Source organism: Pelobates fuscus, chromosome 12, assembly GCF_036172605.1.
Source record: "Pelobates fuscus isolate aPelFus1 chromosome 12, aPelFus1.pri, whole genome shotgun sequence".
NCBI classification, from domain to species: Eukaryota; Metazoa; Chordata; class Amphibia; order Anura; family Pelobatidae; genus Pelobates; species Pelobates fuscus.
In genome coordinates this window covers 56,396,101-56,416,911 of record NC_086328.1, presented here as the reverse complement: position 1 = coordinate 56,416,911, position 20,811 = coordinate 56,396,101, and the positions used below count along the sequence as shown (strand labels likewise).

Genomic DNA, 20,811 nt, shown 5'->3' with positions numbered 1-20,811 from the left:
AATATCAGCTTATGTAACATGTAGATTTCTCATTGGATGGATCAAGGAGTGATTACTGACTATTTAAATATTATTGTTATTTAATATTACATAGGAGTAAATCTTAACTACTTAGGAGGTCTAACCAGCATTGAAAGGGTTACTTCTGCCAGAAAGTTTTACTGCAGCTCTAAGGAATGCTCTGTCTCCTTAAAACTTTGTTTCCTTAGCTGTAAAGAAAGGGTCGTAAATCAGTCTTGACAGCTAATGGAGTCTATGCTGTACTAACCAGGAAGTAAATTGCCTATTGTATTGCATATTGTTTTTATACTGCATATTAATTATTATTGCCATATTGTATTACATATTCATGTTATACTCGAATTCCATTGATTATTATCATGCATGTTACTCATCATTATCATTTAAATTGTTATGAAATAAATATCTATTTTTATAACAATTTGTGATTTTTAATTACCGGTATATGGTTATACATTTCATTTAACACGATAACGATTAAGGATCTGAGAATTGAAATCGTGGGCAATTCTCTCTGTTTACTATTATTATCCCATAAATATCCCCACAAATTGGAGGCACACTGCTGAGATCGTTTAAGTTGAAATTATATTCCATATACAATAATATTTGTGTAATTCATGCAATTAATCTTAATATAGAAAAGAGTTTTGTATTGAGATTAAATCACTGTATAAAATATGGCCAGCGATACATCTGTAACAGATAATACTGAAATAATTGAAGACTTAAGAAAAAATGCTCTAATCAATATTCATAAACATATGAAAAATGATTTAAGCTATGATGTTTGGTTAAAAAGCATTGAATGGAATCCTAAATGCACGATGATGACTGATGAACACATACTGAAACAACTTATAGTAATTGCTGAACAAAAGAACATAGAGAAAAAGATGGGGTACATAATACACTCCTGGCCTTTCTTTATGACAGCACTTCTTAAGGCGTTAGATGAAAACAAGGTATTGAATACCAAACTGGACACGTACAGTGAACAATTTGGCATTCAAGATGGGAAATACCAAGATTTACTTGCTGAGCATAAAACTCGTCAGGCTGATCATGAAAAAGAAATGACAGCTTTGATGGATAAATATGCACAGGAAATAAATCAGCTCAAAATGCAATTGGATAAGTATGAAGAGGAGAGTCTGAAATCAGGCAGTGAGGTTGATAGCCATCATTCTGTGCCAAAAAGTTGCACAAAAATGAAAGAAAAGACTATCTATAAATCCCCTCCTTGTCATGATTTTCCCACACCAGACCAGGTTTTCATAAAACAGTCTGTAAGGAATGAGGTGAGTAATTCAGGAATATCACCTGTGAAACAGAATTCTCCATCTCCTGGCATTGCCAAACAACCTTGGCAATCTTGGGCAGAACAGTTTGAAAAAGCTGTCTTGGCCAAACTTGAGAGGGAGAGTCCAGTTCAAGATGATAGGAATGAAAACAGACATGGTTCTGTACACTGGCAGGATTCTGATGCTGATCAGAATTGTGACAGTGAACAAGAAGCTCAGAGTGATGGGAGTGAAAGTGATTGCACTGTCCACTCTGAAGGCCATGTGACTGATATGCCATCTGCACTGTTGTACGGGTCTAATTCCTCTTCAGCAGACAGATCGCATAGACGCTTACCCAAAAACAGAAACAGAAGTCGTAAATCAACGACGCCTGTTTATGAACCGCCAAAGGTTGTTAAGTTCCTTAGAGAGACTGTCCCACAATTTTCTAGAGGTTCAGGAAACATATCCGAACATCTGGAAAATTATGATAGAGCAATGAATTCATTGGGCATGTATGATGACATTCAAAAGAAATGGTTCATTACATGGACCTTTGATTCAATGTGCCGTGTTTATCTTGAAAGTCTTCAAGCTATGCAGTTAATGTCCTGGTCCAAGATGAAATATGAAATAATCATGGAATATGGTAAGTATAAAACCGTTGCTTCTGCAAAGAAGGCGCTTTATAACTTAAAGTGCCGTCCAGATCAAAGCCCCAGAGAATTTTTAGTAATTCTTAAAAATGCATACTCCGTGGCCCAAAGAAAACCCAGGTATGAAAGCACAGATTTCAAAGATCTGTATTTTCATGCCATGCCGGTAAGTATACAAATGAATCTTGCAAGAGATTATGATTGCAAATTACCATTAGAATGGCTAGTCAGTCAGTGCATGAAATTGTATACCATACACCATGCACATGACGAAAATCAGCCAAAGGTTAAGAAACCTGGTGATAAAATGGTGTCAGAGACAAAAATTCAGTTAGGTTTAGAAACCCAACAGAAAAAGAGGACCTATTCTGAGGTTTTGAAAACACCAAAACCTCAGAAACAGGAAAACGCCAGAAGCAATTCTGCAAACTCCTCTGACAATAACTCTGAAAAATCCAATTCCAATGGGAATAAACGCCCCTGGGTTAATAAAAACCAAGGCAATTCCCAATGGAGAAGGAATCCTCAGGGAAATAGGAGATATGGAAACAGAAACAACCAATCTGCTTCCAATAACTCCCAACAGTCTCAGCCATCCCAGCCAAATTCTAATGGGCAAAGACAAAACGGCAATGGGGGAAATAATTTGCGTCGTCAGGTTGGTCAATTGACAGATCAGATGGGCAAATTAATGGAGCAAATGTCAAAGATTAACCAAGTATTTGCTATCAATCCTTTTTTAGGAGCAGCTCAAATTGCAGAGACACCTGTGCAATTGCAACAGCAACAACAAGTGCCGCAGCAAATATAGCTACAGTGACTAAACAGGATAGGTTGTCAGTAGATGTAATACCTAACCCTGTTTCCTTTCCAGGTACTAACAGTCAAATAAACAATAGTTGTGTTAGGAAACCTATTGCCAATTCCGTCACTTCACTTCCGGGTGAAGGAGGCGCAACGTGTTCCTCTGTTTTTTCATTTCAGCCAAAGGCTAAAATAGCCCCAGCAACCACTAGTTTCCAGGATCCAGCCCTGAAAGGGTTAACTGATGAGATGCCGACCACTAGTTCCCGCTTGACAGTTCAAGATATTCCTACAAAGGATGGGCCTGTGGGTAAGACTGAGCATTCCTCAGTACAGGTAGAAACTACTGCTGTGACCGGTAATGTATGGAAGACAAGTAATATGTTGACACATTCTAAATTCTTATGTGAATTAGAGGAACATGAAGGAAGGTACTACATGTCTGTAGAAATACAGGATTCGCTACCCCAACCTTTCAAAGGGTTAATAGATACTGGTTCGCAAGCCACGATCTTATCCAATACCTACTTCCAGCAGGTAATGGACTTAGCAACGGATAAACCGAAGCTAAGAGATTTCCCCAATGCTCTGTTGAGTGTTGGAGGAAATGCACTTCATGTTATTGGCAATACCTGGTTAAAGTTTAAAATAGGTAACAAAACCTTTAGACACCCGGTGATAGTGGTAGATCTTCCCTATAACCGACTGATTCTGGGTATAGACATACTCAGAAGACTTAACACAATTATTGACTGTGTGAATGGAATTGTATGGTCGCAAGCTAAGGTTCCTATAACCTATGAGAAATCACATATACAATCTGATCGTAACTGCCATGTGATAGAAGAAAGACCTGACTCGATTGAGGTACATTTTAGGAATAGTCAGTCACCTGACGTGACTATCCTGCAGGTGAATGACGCAATCGCACCTGTAGATGAGCATTCCGTAAGAATTGCTCCAGAGAGGATCCAGAATGTCTCTCTGGAAGGTGATGTTTTAACCATTTCTCTCCACAGGGACTATGTTGAATCTGTAGATCTGGCAGGTCATGCTCAATTCCTTGCCAGAATTGAAAGGGTTAATGACAACTTATTCTTTCATATTCAGATAAATGACTTAGGAAGAAATAGGAATGCAAAGCTGGTCTTACAGAGCGAGAACAGCTATATTAGCAGAAGTCTGTTAAAGCAGATCGCTAATCCTAAAATGATCAGGTACGCTTCCCCACATGACAGGTGGATCCAGAACCTGGATGGTGAATCAGAGAGTCATAATGTGATAGCAAAATGTTTACTATCTATTTCCATTGGAAATAAGACAGTTAAACATGTATTCCTAGTGATAGACGAACCTCGCTATCAGGTTTACATTGGCAATGATGTCATACATCGATTTGCCATACACCTTGATCTGATTAATTCCAACTTGTGGACAAGGTTAAAAGGTAATCCTTGTGGATACCTACACGAGGAAAACGCCCTGAAATCAGGACAAATACTACCATATGCGGTAAGTATGCAAGTACCTGGTGACATAACCATTCCACAAGGGACAAGTAATTTTCTTTTACCCCTACAGGTCAAGGAGGGTCAGAGATTAGAAAACTCTGATGCCCTAATCTGTTTATCCAACAGGATACAACAATTAGGGATGGTGGTAACACATACACCAATGGTAAGTATTGGTAAGAATCCCACCTGTATAATGGTCAACAATGTTACACCCAATAGTGTTACTTTACCAAAAGGAACATTATTAGGTCTAGCATTGGATGCTGAGTACTATACATTTGGTTTCCAAAACCAAATTATAGGCCTCATCCCTGAAGAATACTTAACTGAGGACGAAATTGTCGATCAAATATTTCATTCCTCCCCAGAAGGATTATTCACGATCCTATCTGTGTATCCCTTCAATGTCGAAGACGGCTCGTGTAAAATCGAAGAAGCATCAATCACCTTCGATCATCCGCTCAATGAGCAGGAATCACAAGAGTATCGCGACCAAAGAGAAAAGGTAAGTCAACACCGAACTGACCTAACTTCTAGGCTTGAAGAAGCTTATGAGATAGGCCAGCCTGAAATCTTTCCAGGATTTCAGGAAAGGCTAGAAGAGCAAATATCTTTAGCTGACGGTTGCTCCAACGATGCTGAGCGGCAACAGCTAAAGGAAATCCTTTTGGAATTCCAAGATATTTTTGCCAAAGATTCCTACGACTGTGGGTTAACTAACCTCCACGTAGCCAGAATACAAACTGATCCAAATTTACCACCTGTATTTATCAAACAATATAGACTCCCATTAGCGTCATACGATGGTCTACAAGACATCATTCAGAATCTAAAGGAAAGGGGCATTATACGTCCAGTGCACAGTTCGTATAATAATCCGATCTTGGGGATTCTGAAACCTAATGGACAATGGCGTTTATGCGCTGACTTACGACAGCTAAATAAACGCGTCTATATGTCTGGTTGGCCAGTGCCATACATAGACCAATGTTTGGTACAAATGCAGGGATCCAAAATATTCACTGCCATTGACTGTGCGCAGGGATATTGGACTGTACCAGTCCATACTGAAGACCAATACAAATTGGCCTTCACATTTGGAAAGCAGCAGTATACCTGGACCCGTATGCCTTTCGGTTACATAAACTCTGGTCATGAATTCGCTGTGTTCATGCATAAAGCTATGCCTGATGCACTTGAGAGAGGAACGTTATCATATGTCGACGATGTCTTGCTGAAAAGCACTTCCTTTGATAAGCATATCATAGAGATTAGACATGTTCTCACTCAGTTGAGAGAGGCAGGGATTAAACTGTCTTTACATAAGGCGCAATGGTGTCGCACCCATGTCAACTTCCTCGGACATGAGGTAACCTCTGAAGGATTAAATCCCCAGAGGAAGAAGGTTGAAGCCGTACTGAAGGCTAAAACACCTTCAAATATCAGGGAATTAAGATCGTTCCTTGGTATGACTAACTACTCCCGTAAGTTCATAGATAACTATGCAGAAATAACGAAACCACTCTTACACCTGCTTAAAAAGGAAACTACCTGGAACTGGGGGGAGCCTCAGGACCTAGCGGTAAGTGAACTGAGGAGGAAGCTCACTCAGGCACCCTGTTTAGCATACCCAGAGGGGGGTAAACCCTTCTATCTGGAGACAGGTTATACCGATTTAAGCATAAGTGCTGTTCTGTATCAGAAGCAGGACAGTTTAAACAAAGTTATTGCATATGCTAGCAAGACTTTGTCACCTGTTGAAGTTAAATTCAACACGTGTGAGAAGGCGTTATTGTCGACTGTCTGGGCACTACAAAATTTTCGTAGCTATATCCAAGGTGAGAAAATAATTGTAGAAACAGCTCACCAACCTCTACAGTATCTGCAGAGTGAAAGAATTAGAGACGGTAATCTCTCCAACAGTCGAATTACTGCATGGACTCTATCCTTACAGGGATGGCCGTTAGAAGTCCGTTATAAACATAATAAGAGAAGCCCAGTTGCCCAAGGTTTAGCAGAATTACATGATTGTACTGCTCCATCTCTGGATGATAATGACACCGGAGATGACTTCCTAGAAGAGCAATTGCTATCCCCTTATAAAGTTTATGACGAGGAATACTGTCGACCACTACCGTGGGTATACATTGATGGTTGTTCATATCACCACGTCGCTGGTGCTGAACGGAAGTTAGTTGCAGGTATCGGAATCGCCTGGATAGGTGATTATCCCAATGTATCTATAGGATACAATATTGGTCCCAAAAGCAGTCAGATAGCCGAACTCTGTGCAGTATATAAGACCATTCGAATGGCAATAGAACATAGTATCAAAGAATTTGTTATCATAACTGATTCCAACTATGTTCGCAACAGTTTCGTTGAATATCTGCCTAGCTGGAAACGTAACCAAATGCTGAAAAGCAATAACAAACCTGTTAAACATGGGAAATTGTTTTGTAAAATCGATGAGTTGGTTAACCCCTTCAGGACCGGCCTGTTTTTGCGATGTTTGTACGTTAAGGACCAGAGCAGTTTTAACACTTTTGTGGTGTTTGTGTTTAGCTGTAATTTTCCGCTCTCTCATTTACGGTTCCCATACAAGTTATATACTGTTTTTTTCACGACAAGAAGGGCTTTCTTTACATACCAGTATATATATTATGTCATATATTGTATTTAAAAAAAATAATAAAATATGGTGAAAAATAAAAAAAAAAACATGTTTTTGGACTTTTACTTGAAAAATCTTTTACTTATCTACAAAAGCTAATGAAAAAAACTGCTAAATAGATTCAAAATTTTGTCCCGAGTTTAAAAACACCCAGTGTTTACATGCTTTATTGCTTTTTTTTGCAAGTTATAGGCCTATAAATACAAGTAGGAAATTGCTGTTTCAATATATATATATTTTAAATGTATCAATAGTGACATTGTTACACCGTTATCTGTCATAAATCCCCGAAACACACCTAACATGTACATATTTTTTAAAGTAGACAACCCAGGGTATTCAAAATGGGGTATGTCCAGTTTTTTTTAGTAGCCACCTAGTCACAAACACTGGCCAAAGTTAGCATTTATATTTGTTTGTGTGTTAAAAATGCAAAAAACGCTAACTTTGGCCGGTGTTTGTGACTAAGTGGCTACTAAAAAAAGCTGAACATACCCCATTTGCAATACCTTGGGTTGTCTTCTTTCGCAAATGGTATGCCATCATGGGGCTAATTCTCATTCCTTGGCTACCATACGCTCTCAAAGGCAACCTAACCAATCTGACAAATTTCAATAAAAAAAAAAAAAAGTAAAATCAAGCCTTATATTTGACCCTGTAACTTTCACAAACACTATAAAACCTCTACATGTGGGGTACTGTTATACTCAGGAGACTTCGCTGAACACAAATATTAGTGTATCAGAACAGTAAAATATATCACAGCAATAATATCCTCAGTGAAAGAGCTGTTTGTGTGTGAAAAATGCAAAAAACTTCACTTTCACTGACAATATCATCGCTGTGATATGTTTTACTGTTTTGAAACACTAATATTTGTGTTCAGCGAAGTCTCCCGAGTAAAACAGTACCCCCATGTACAGGATTTAGGGTGTCATAGAAAGTTACAGGGTTAAACACAGTGCTAGCAAATTAAATTATCTGGACTTTTGGCCTGGGTTGGCAGGCAGGTCCCTCAAATTGCAATCATTAAAATTACTTAATTAGGTAAAAATATTACATAAATATGCACGTAGAATTGTAATATATATACATATTTATATATTTGACGTCTACGTGTATATTTATGAAATTATTTATGTAATTATGTATGTGGACATATGTATATTTCGTATTATTTTTATTTATTTATTTATACATAGATATATATATCATTACATTCTAAGTATATTTTGATATAAATATATATATATCAATATCAAAATACTGTTAGAATAAAACTGAATATATATATATAATTTTTTTTTAATTATTAAAAATTATTTTTATTTTTTGTTATTTATTTTTATTAACATATTATTTGTATTTTATAATAATATATATATACCATATATATAGTTATTATATATATTGTATATATTCGTGTGTAATTTAAATATAAGTGTATTTTTATAATTATATACGTATATATAAATATAAAAATACACTTAGTGTGACATTATATATATGATATATATACATATATTATATATAGGTATATATAGATATAATACATGTATATATAGCATATATATACACATATTTTTTTTTTTTTTACACAGATTTTTTTTTACACTTTATTTTGGATTTTTCACTTGCAGGGAGACTGCCTGTCAGTACAGACAGTCCCCCTGCAGGCAGACACATGGACACCTATTGCGGTCATGTGATCGAGTGATCACATGGCCGTGGGGTCCTGATCTGCCGAAGGGGGACTGCCTGGGCAGACAGGCAACCCCCCTGGACCGGGTGGAGCACTGATCGCCGCCGTGGGACCGACGGCGATCAGGTAAGTAGCCCAAAACCGTTATGACGGTTCAGGACCGTCAGCGGTCCAAACGCACGTTTTACCGCTGACGGTCCTGAACCGTCAGCGGTCGTTAAGGGGTTAAGGAACATGGTTTAACCATATATTGGAAGAAAACCAAAGGCCATTCTAAGATAGAAGGTATTGACAAGGATGGTAATGACTTAGCCGATTCACTGGCAAAACAAGCAGCCATCGATGGTGAAACCCTAAATATTGATGATCTTATGGGTTCAATTCACGTTGAAGCCATAACTAGACGACAGGCTAGAGATAATGCCGACTTAAATGTCGTGCAATGGAGTCAAGAAGCTCCTAGTGAGGACCTGATTACCAGTCAGAAGAACGATCCTGTCATAGGCATATTCTATAAACATATAGAAGACCCTACTGCCAATCCCATCACAGATGAGGATTGCAAAGATAATGAAGATTTACGAATCTTGATGAGATATAAAGTCCAATTTAGTATCATGGATGGGTTGCTGGTCAGAACTTCTAAACATGGTATTCAACAATGGGTAGTCCCAACTGTATACCGAGGGTTAATGCTCCAACACGCACATGATGCACCTACATCTGGGCATCGTGGTGATAAGATCACATATGAGATATTGCGTGATTATGCATATTGGCCACACATGTTAAGAGATGTTAAGACATACTGTCAGGGATGCTTGATTTGTCCGCAATGGCAACCCCTTGGTCCAACCCATCGTGCACCACTTCAGAAGAGGGGGATGTCATTACCCTGGTCTGATATCCAAATTGACTTTATAGGTCCTGTAACAAGATCTTCAAGAGGTAACAAATACATGTTAACCATTACATGTATGTACACAAAGTGGATAGAATGTTTGCCTTGTAAAGAGAACACGAGTACCGTGTGCGCCACTTTGTTGATTAACCATGTCTTTTCCAGGTTCGGTCTGCCTCAAAGAATTGAGTCAGACAGAGGTAGTCACTTTACCAGCGAAGTTATGGCTAAGATGTGGAATATTCTAGGTGTTAAACGAAAGCTACATATTGCATACCGCGCTGCGTCTAGCGGGGGGGGTAGAGCGATATAACCAGTCTATCGTTAATATTCTGAAAAAGTACGTTAAGGAGTCTGGTAAAGACTGGGACATTAAATTGCCCCTAGTTTTAATGGCGATTAGAGCTACACCTAGCACTGCTACCAAATTGTCACCTTTTGAATTGATGACAGGAAGAAAGATGGTTTTACCACAGCATTTGCTATATCGTACTTCGGATCATAATTTGATCAATGCTGCCACTACGCATCAGTATATCGAAGATTTGCGCAAGCATTTACAACATGCGTTTGCTTTTGCCCAAAAGAATCTAGAAAAAGCAGCGACAGGGGTTAAGACCTATTACGATTTAAAAACCACGAAAAAGGAATATGAGATAACAGATCAAGTCTATCTGTATAATTTTGCGCGAAATCAAGTCAAGGAAAATAAATTCTTACCTTCTTGGAAAGGGCCATATGTCATCATTGACAAAATTTCCCCAGTAGCGTACAAAATAAAAATTCCTAAGGATGGTGATTTTATTGAAAAGTGGGTTCACATTAACCAGTTGCGTGCTTGTCATCCTAAATCTCAATTAAGGATTATAGGTGTGGATTCGGATGCAGAAGGGTGAACGACTAACCTGGATGAATGCTTGATTCACGTGGTATCGTATGATGTGAAATGTTGTGATGTGCCATGATCTCATGTATGTTCATGTCATTAACCATTTCCTTGCCATCCAATAACTACATTTTCTAAGCAGGTTACTAGCTTGTTTAACTGCTATAGGCATATTGCTGAGGAGTCAGTAATAAATGTAGTGAGGGATGAAGTTATAAAAATAGAATTAGAGAAAATACATATGTTGATGAATCGTAATAATGTGTAGTCCTAGGCCAAGTGATGTCACACTGTTATAAGTTTGTATACTTAACAAACCTTGAATCATTAGTAGATAAGTCTGAAACGAGTTCCTGATCCGTGACTGTCGAAAGATGTCCAAGAAGGATGTGGCGTGTTTCTGGATCGTACTGCTCCTGTGCCAAGAGCTACGGACCGACCCGATCGCAGAGATGGGACCATCCTCCGGCATCCTGATTCAAGAGACACCAGGGTTCATCTTAACAGAGAAGAGGATCCTTACCCGACGTGTGTTCGTCAGCTTGGACCCCAAGATTTCCATCGAGAAGGCGTACAACATTTCATCGATGCAGCTTCCTGAGTTACAGACTTGGTACCAGATGCACCTCCAAAGAGCACAAGACCGTGTGCGAAACATCTTGGAGCAAGCCCGGAAACCATTTGTATCCAGTTCTATTTCGATGAGTAACCGACCCAAAAGGTTCCTCACCGCTATAATTGTTGCATTAGTTTGTGCCACTGTTGGTGCAGTTGCCGCAACTGGAATGTCTGCAGCCAACTCTATTACTGTCCAAAAGCTGGATATGGAAATCTATGCGCTAAAGCAACACATTAACGATATCCATCAGGTGATAAAACAGCAAAGAACACTTCTCCAAGACGTGTTAACTATTGTGGAAGACACAGTTGTTACAACAAATTTGCATTCGGAGTTAATTGCCAAATCCACTGAGTTGCACCAAAGTCATGACTTATTTAAGCGTGAACTTCTATTTCTGCATGACCCAATATTGTTCCACACACTTGCTTTTCTCGACGAAGTGCAAACTGGAATGATCGAATTGGCAGGGGGACGCATACCTCTGTATTTTGTATCCAAGGATATTGTTCATGCGATGCTTGCCAATGTGGATGGAGAAACAATTGAGCCCATGCAATTAAATCTGGCCTTTCAGATGGGGAGCGCTATACCTCTCTTAATTGATCCGGAACGTATGGAGATTTGCTTTTTATTGGCCATACCATATGTAACTCCCAAAAACATTTTTCAAATGAAAACAATCTACAATGTTGGTACATGGAAGGAAAATATCCATGTAAAAGTCCAAACCCCAGATGTTTTGGCTTTTCAACCGTGGATACCAGATTGGTATTCAATACCCATTTTGAATGACTGTGAAAAATTCAAAGACAATAATTTCCAATGTGATGGAAAACCTTTTGTGTACGATTCTACCAATGCTTTGTGCGGAATCGAGGACCTTAAACATGGCTCTGAAACATGTCAAGTGACTATGTCAAAAACCGACAGTAATGCGTTAGTGCATGCTATCTTAGTAAAGATAAGTGGTTGGTAAGCACGTGTCTTAAAAACATGAGTGTTTTTCGCAGGGACCAGGTGACTAATAAAGTAATTGCCTTACCAGCACCTGTATCACTGATCAAGGTACCCCACGACTCTCGTATCACCATCGGTGACGTTACGCTATACCCAGTGTACACTGACGTCCTCGAAAGTGCTATTGAGATGGTGGATCCCTTCCAGAATCTAGATATCCCTCTAGATCCTAATCTAAAGTTCTTGCTGGACCATAAGCCCAACCACACTATCCAAATGTCGATCAAGAAAGATAATATTTCTGTGGACACATTTAAATACTCTGAGTTAGATACTGACCTTATTGATCGTGTTGACTGGTTCATCCATGTTAAGATTGTTATTGGGTGTGTTATGATAATAATGATACTATGGTTGATTGTACTAAGCATAAAGTTCAAAACACTTACAGGTACAAAAATATACAAAGATGTTCATCCCACGCATGATGTTAGAAATGATGTGATTGCACAATATGTCTTGTGACTTCCATAGTGCCTACTCATAAGCTAAATTACTTGGCTATGATATCCACTAAGGGGGGTTATGTCAGGGTATTTATATCGGCAGACATTTTGTGCTATGATAGAAATATGAAGTGTATATTCTGAAGTCATTGCTAAACAGACCAGACTCCATTTTGTATCTCAAGTTAACAAAGACACAACATTTCTATCCTTTCTCTTTGACTGACTGCTTTGCCCAAGCTGAATGGAATGTGTATACAAACCAAATAGATAAGACATTGAGAATGGGGGTGGACAGACTGTCTAATTACTAATGGAATATAATAAATTCTATTCCCAGACTTAGGTGACAGAGGAGATTAAACAATTAAATTTTACTTTCGATATTGTACAACGTCCTATTATAGTTTAAGGTGAAACTTAGTTCACAAACTATCAATTTTAGGAATTATAGCAGAATTTGCAGACGCATAGTCTGGACAAAACTGAGAAAAACTGTGTGATCTGACAAGTGAATATAAAATTATGGCACCATAAAGATAACGTAAATGACGTCAAAAATAGCCACCAGGAAAAGTTAACTCTTTCCTGGATAGGTATGTCTAGTGGAACAATACTGCCATCTAGAGTCTGAATATAAAATTGGTTACCTAGAAGGCAACCACACCCCACATTTGTGATTGGCTATCACCTAAGGAATTTTTCCCTTTAAAAAGTTAAGACAAAAGAAAGGAGACTAAGAGATTCAGAGATTCAAAAAAATTGAAGAGAGACACATTACAACACTCTGGGGATTCAGAGAGATCCAGGCAGAATCGGGCGACCAGAGTAACCAAGAAACTCTCACACTCCATGCAGAGAAAGAGATCTATGACATTTAGCTACCTGAGGATATCTGATGAGAAAATATCTACTTAACTGGTAAATATACAGACATTTAATTAATTAATTAAAATTAATTAAAATTAATAGCATGATATATGACTGGATAAATCATGTTTGATTTCATATTTAGAAATCTTAATTATTAAAGAATATATATATGGTTATAGCATCCTATCTGCAGCTGGGATCAATATAATCATTAATGTATTTGTGTGATTAATATCACGTTAGCATATCATGACCATTTATCCAGCTGTATTGATTGGCTTTAAAATAAGATAAAATATCTATTTAGGCAAATTAATTAAAATATCAGCTTATGTAACATGTAGATTTCTCATTGGATGGATCAAGGAGTGATTACTGACTATTTAAATATTATTTTTATTTAATATTACATAGGAGTAAATCTTAACTACTTAGGAGGTCTAACCAGCATTGAAAGGGTTACTTCTGCCAGAAAGTTTTACTGCAGCTCTAAGGAATGCTCTGTCTCCTTAAAACTTTGTTTCCTTAGCTGTAAAGAAAGGGTCGTAAATCAGTCTTGACAGCTAATGGAGTCTATGCTGTACTAACCAGGAAGTAAATTGCCTATTGTATTGCATATTGTTTTTATACTGCATATTAATTATTATTGCCATATTGTATTACATATTCATGTTATACTCGAATTCCATTGATTATTATCATGCATGTTACTCATCATTATCATTTAAATTGTTATGAAATAAATATCTATTTTTATAACAATTTGTGATTTTTAATTACCGGTATATGGTTATACATTTCATTTAACACGATAACGATTAAGGATCTGAGAATTGAAATCGTGGGCAATTCTCTCTGTTTACTATTATTATCCCATAAATATCCCCACAACACTAAGGGGAGGGGATGTGTGGGTTGCACCCGTGATACTATTGGTCATTTTATGCCTCCCCCTGGGTGTGGCCTGTATGTGTTCACTTGTAATAAAAACCAGGCTGGGTGTGCCAGCACCTCAGACCACTGCTTGACCCTCAACACGGAGCCTTGTCTCGTTCTTGGGGGGATTCACTGTATGCTGTTGGAGATCGATTGCTAGGAGTGTAAGCTGATGTCTGCTTTTCCTGTTCGTCTGCTAGCAGCTATTCGTGAGGTTCCAGTTTGAAATGCTATTTTGTATCCAGTTCTGGAGTTTGGTGTTCTGCAGTAGCTGTGCCTGTCTCTCAGAAAGGGGCATATCGCCTAAACGGATTTTAACCCCTTGTCTGCTGAAACGGTCCGTTACAATTGGTGGCAAGCGGCGGGATCATTCCTACAGCCAGAAGGACAGCTACAGGAAACACCATTTCTTTGGATTTACAAGTGGGGGCAACGCATGTCCCAGTACAGCGACTCTAAAAGCAACAGAATGGAACCAGCAGTGTTATACGAGGAGGAGGACCTGGATCGCCGGGATGCATTAAGGAAAAGCATCTGGTACCAGGCCCTGGATGTACAATACCAGCGGGGTGAGAGTCTCCCCAGTGAAGAGCAGCGGTTGCAGAAGCAAGTGGCCCTGCGGATGCCCTTCCTGGGAGAGCAGCCCCTGGAGGAATGGGTGAAGGAATTGGAGCTCCGAGTATGGCAGGAGATTTGGCTGGAAGATGCCAGAGGGAGAGGAGTTTGATGGTCCTGGCTTGTTATGGGAGTCCTTTGCAGAGACGGACTTCGGGAGCCCTGCGCAGACCAGACTTCAGGATATTTTCTACACAAGGGAGGCTAGGCATGACTGGGATGACCCCCATGAGGTAGGGCAAGACCTGCTTCACCTAGCAACCATGGAGTGGGAACTGGAGCAGGACTACCGAGATCTCTTCCACTCCATTGGGAAGGCTCAGCAGGACAGTAAAGTGACAGACCCAGATCCAGACCCATTCCGCTGGGATGATATTGTGGAGATTTACTGGGAAGAACCCCAGGTGGCCGGTAGAGATGGGACCGAGGTCTCTCCACCGGTCCTGCAGGGAATTGGGAGCCCAGTCTCCATTCCCCAGCGGCAGGATGAGTTACAGGGGGCAGAGGTAGTTGGTCCTACCCCCCAACAGCAGAGTGATATGCCGGGAAGGCAGTGTGAAGTGCAGGGAGAGGAGAGCAGCGTCCTCCCTCCCCAGCGGCAGGCTGAGTTACAGGGGCAGAGGTAGTTGGTCCTACCCCCCAGCACAGCGTGATTTTTTGGGAATAGAGAGCCCAGTCTCCTTTCCCCAGCGGCAGAGTATCCAGCAGGGAATAGAGAGCCCAGTCTCCTTTCCCCAGCAGCAGGACACTGTATTGGGAGAAGAGACAGTCGGTCTCCCTCCACAGAGGATGGAAGTATGTATGGGAGAGGAGCTTGCTACCACCTCTCCCCAGCGGCGGGTCATTGATGAGCAGGGAATAGAGAGCCCAGTCTCCTTTCCCCAGCAGCAGGACACTGTATTGGGAGGAGAGACAGTCGGTCTCCCTCCACAAAGGCGGAAAGTATGTATGGGAGAGGAGCTTGCTACCACCTCTCCCCAGCGGCGGATCATTGATGTGCAGGGAATAGAGAGCCCAGTCTCCTTTCCCCAGCGGCAGAGTGTCCAGCAGGGAATAGAGAGCCCAGGCTCCTTTCCCCAGCAGCAGGACACTGTATTGGGAGGAGAGACAGTCGGTCTCCCTCCACAAAGGCGGAAAGTATGTATGGGAGAGGAGCTTGCTACCACCTCTCCCCAGCGGCGGATCCGTAATGTGCAGGGAATAGAGAGCCCAGTCTCCTTTCCCAAGCGGCAGAGTGTTCTATTGGGAGAGGAGCCTGTTACCCCCTCTCCCCAGCGGCAGCTTAAGGTACCAGGGGGAGACTGTTAGCCCCCCACCGGTGCAGATGGGTCCGTGGTCTCTGCACTTACCACACAGGGGGTAGGGATGGTCGGTCCTGCCCCCCCCACGACAGGGCTGTTTAGCCAAAGGGGAGACAGTCGGTCTCCAGCAGCAGAGCTGTGTAACTAAAGGGGAGACAGTCGGTCTCCAGCAGCAGAGCAGTGCAGCTAAAGGGGAGACAGTCGGTCTCCAGCAACCAGGCTTCAACCAGACTACTCCCGTGGTAGTGCTGGCATCAGGGCAGAGTACCGCTGGTCTCTGCCCACTCAGCAACCCACCAAGGCAGCCTACCAGTCCCCCACACAGCCATGGTGAGGCACCTGGACATGGACAAATTTCTCCTCTACCCAGGTGTAGTAACCAGTTATTGTGGGTGGGCTGTACTGCTGTTTCTGTTTTGTGGGTGGGCTGCTGGACTAACAAGGGCACTGACCGGCAGTAGGTCAGATACCCTGTTAGTCTGTTTGGAAAAGGGGAGAGATGTGACGAGAGCAATCTCGCCACATTGCATTGGAGAAGCCTGGCTGCCCGCCTGCTGCCTTTGGACTATGGCCCTGGGAGATTGGGCCCTTTAAAAACAGTATTCGGCCATACCAGAGTGTATGTCACTCATTCTGGCCCTTTAAATACAGTGGGGTCATTTGGTACTTGCCCTGTGTGAGCTGTGGTAACCCAGATAGCTATGCCATGGAGCCTATTCGTGTGATTAAAGACTTTGGCTCTATGGCGATTAAACTGTATTCGGTTGGTCTGAGTGCCATTCACCTAATAATGTGCACTCAGACCTGAGCTATCTGGGGATATGTGAAATGTCTGTGTGTTATGTGTAAAATGTGACTTTATGTATTTTAAAGAGTTTTATGTTGTTTTGCAACCATGTGGAGTCTGCCTCTAGTCCTGGATAATTGGATTACTTCTCCAATTATCTCCAGGGCAGAAGGGATGAAACCAGGATGCATTGTGGGGATGTTTTTTTGCCATGCTGCCAGGGGTTTTAAAAGATACTTTACTAACTTTTGAACCCCTGGTCTGATTCATGCCAATTTTTAATATGTTGTTCCCCTGAATGGATTGATTGTGGATATGGATTTTTATGTGAATGTGATGTATGGTTTTAGAGTTATGAAAGTTGGGTAAAAAGTATGTTTTAACTGTATGTATAATGGGATTATGTGTCACACTAAGGGGAGGGGATGTGTGGGTTGCACCCGTGATACTATTGGTCATTTTATGCCTCCCCCTGGGTGTGGCCTGTATGTGTTCACTTGTAATAAAAACCAGGCTGGGTGTGCCAGCACCTCAGACCACTGCTTGACCCTCAACACGGAGCCTTGTCTCGTTCTTGGGGGGATTCACTGTATGCTGTTGGAGATCGATTGCTAGGAGTGTAAGCTGATGTCTGCTTTTCCTGTTCGTCTGCTAGCAGCTATTCGTGAGGTTCCAGTTTGAAGTGCTATTTTGTATCCAGTTCTGGAGTTTGGTGTTCTGCAGTAGCTGTGCCTGTCTCTCAGAAAGGGGCATATCGCCTAAACTGATTTTAACCCCTTGTCTGCTGAAACGGTCCGTTACAGAGAGGAATAAACTAATAACATTGCTAGGCAAAGGCAAGAAGAACCATATACAGATTAGTTGAGGAAAATAAAGAAATATCGGTATGAACCATAGAATTTGTGGCAACTAATAATTTATAAGGAGGCCAACCATGTCAGTACCTATATTTGTAAATAGTACAGATTATGCCAAACAGTTTAAACCCTTAACGCCGTTACGACGTTCTATGCCGTCACGCTTTAAGTGGGCTTGAAAGCCGTTGTGACGGCATAGAACGCCGTAACGGCTTTGAGCCCTGGAGCGCCCGGTATACTTACCTTACCGGCGCTCCACTTCGGGAGGACTGCCTCAGAGCCCAGGCAGCCCCCCCATGGCAAATCAGGCCCCCAGGGGCCATGTGATCACTCTCAAAGAGCGATCACATGGCCCCTATAGCTGGCTGTGAATCTGCCAGCATGGGGGCTGTCTGAAATGTGGCTAAGTGGCTACTAAAAAAGACTAAACATACCCCACTTTCAATACCTTTGGTTGTCTACTTTTTAAAATGGTATGCCATTATGGGGGTAATTCTCATTGCTGGGCTACCACACCGTCTCAAAGGTAAAATTACCAATCTGGCAAATTTCTATTTGAAAATGGAACGTTCTATATTTGACCCTGTAACTTTCCAAAACACCATAAAACCTGTTAATGGGGGATACTGTTGTACTCGTGAGACATCGCTGATTACAAATATGTGCATTTTTGTGCAGTAAAACCTAACAGTATTATGACATTCACAGCTAAAATTTCAGACGGAAATACAAATTAAAAAAAAAAATCTTATTTTCTCACATTTTTTTTTCATTTTATTCATAATGAATTATGTTCCATATATGAATAGTTAATGGTAAATTAAAGCCCTGTTTCTCCTGAACAAAATGATACATAATAAGTGTGGGTGCATATAATTTGAAAGAGGGGAACTACGGGTGAACAGACATATAGCGCAAATTCTAGTTTCTGTTTACGTTTTGTTTTGATCAGAACGTGCACTATTGACTCTGTCCTGAAGGGGTTAATCACATTTACTAGAGACTGTTGTGCAACATAAGTAAGATATATATATATATATATATATATATATATATATATATATATATGAATATATATATATGAATATATATATACACACACACACATATACACACACACACATACATACACACACACACACATATGCACACACACACACACACATACATATACACACACACACAAACACACACATATGCACACACACACACACACATACATATACACACACACACACATATATACATACATACATACATACATACATATACGCATATACACATATACACATATACACATATACATACCTACATACATATACATACACACACATATTAGGCAAGATACTGATAAACAGGGTAGGAGAAGATATTCAGTTATCCTTAAGAGAACAACAACCACATACTTACTCTTACCTTATCCTCAGACAGTATCAGTCAAATGTTTGTCATCAATAAGTTGCATTACATTACCTTATATAGGATGAATCAACCACTTAACCCCTTAACGACCGAGGACGGTTCAGGACCGTCATCGGCATTTTTGCGTTGCCGACCGATGACGGTCCTGAACCGTCCTAACGGTCAGATGTACTTACCTGATCGCCGTCGTTCCCCCGGCGGCGATTGGCGGTGCTCCCGTTGTGGGGAGACTGCCTGCAGCCCAGACAGTCTCCCCATGGCGAATTAGGACCCCTGTGGCCATGTGATCGCTCAACAGGGCGACCACATGGTCACAATAGGTGTCCATGTGTCTGCCTGCAGGGGGACTGTCTGTGCTGACAGGCAGTCTCCCTGCTAGAGTAAAATAAAAAAAAAATTAAAGTTAAAGTTAATAAAAAAAAAAAATAATAATTATATATTTGTATATATATGATATATATCCCCTGAGAGGGGATATGATAACATTATACAAATATATTCGGGGCCAATACAAACCATTGTGTGGAAATCTATTCACAAACCGGACTTTACATAGGACACGAGGCCATGCGTTTAGACTGGAAGAAAGAAGATTTCGTCTAAGGCAAAGGAAAGGTTTTTTTACTGTAAGAACAATCAGGATGTGGAATTCTCTGCCTGAAGAAGTGGTTTTATCAGAGTCCATACAGATGTTCAAACAGCTACTAGATGCATACTTGCAAAGACAGAATATTCAAGGATATAATCTTTCAATGTAGGGTAATAACTGCTTGATTCAAGGATAAATCTGACTGCCATTCTGGGGTCAAGAAGGAATTTTTTTGTCCTAGCTTGTTGCAAAATTGTGCTTCAAACTGTTTTTTTTTTTTTTTTTGCCTTTTGGATCAACAGCAAAAAACAGGTGTGAGGAAGGCTGAACTTGATGGACGCAAGTCTCTTTTCAGCTATCTAACTATGTAACTATGTAACTATGTAACTATATAATATACGTCTATATATCATATATATAATGTCATGCTAAGTGTATTTTTATATTAATATGTACATATATTAATATAAAAATACACTTATAATTAAATTACACACGTATATATATAATATATATAATAACTATATATATTGTATATATATATATATATATATATATATATATATATATATTATTATAAAATACAAATAATAAGTAAATTAAATTAAATAAAAAAAATAAAAATAATAATTTTTTTTTAAAAATTACATATCTATATGAAATTTTATTCTAACTGTATTTTGATATTAAAATATATATATTTATATCAAAATACACTTAGAATGAAATTGTATATATATCTATGTATATATAAATAAATAAATATAATACGAAATATACATATGTCCATATACAAAATTACATAAATAATTATATAAATATACACATAGACTTCAAATATATAAATATGCATATATATTTAAATTCTACGTGCATATTTATGTAATATTTTTACATAATTA

General features: G+C 39.8%; 1 protein-coding gene across 2 annotated transcripts in view; it reads right to left on the bottom strand.

Moving 5' to 3' along the window:
• LPCAT2 (lysophosphatidylcholine acyltransferase 2) overlaps nt 1-20,811 on the bottom strand; it is a 1,632,697-nt gene that overhangs the window by 555,115 nt on the left and 1,056,771 nt on the right. The window lies entirely within an intron of this gene.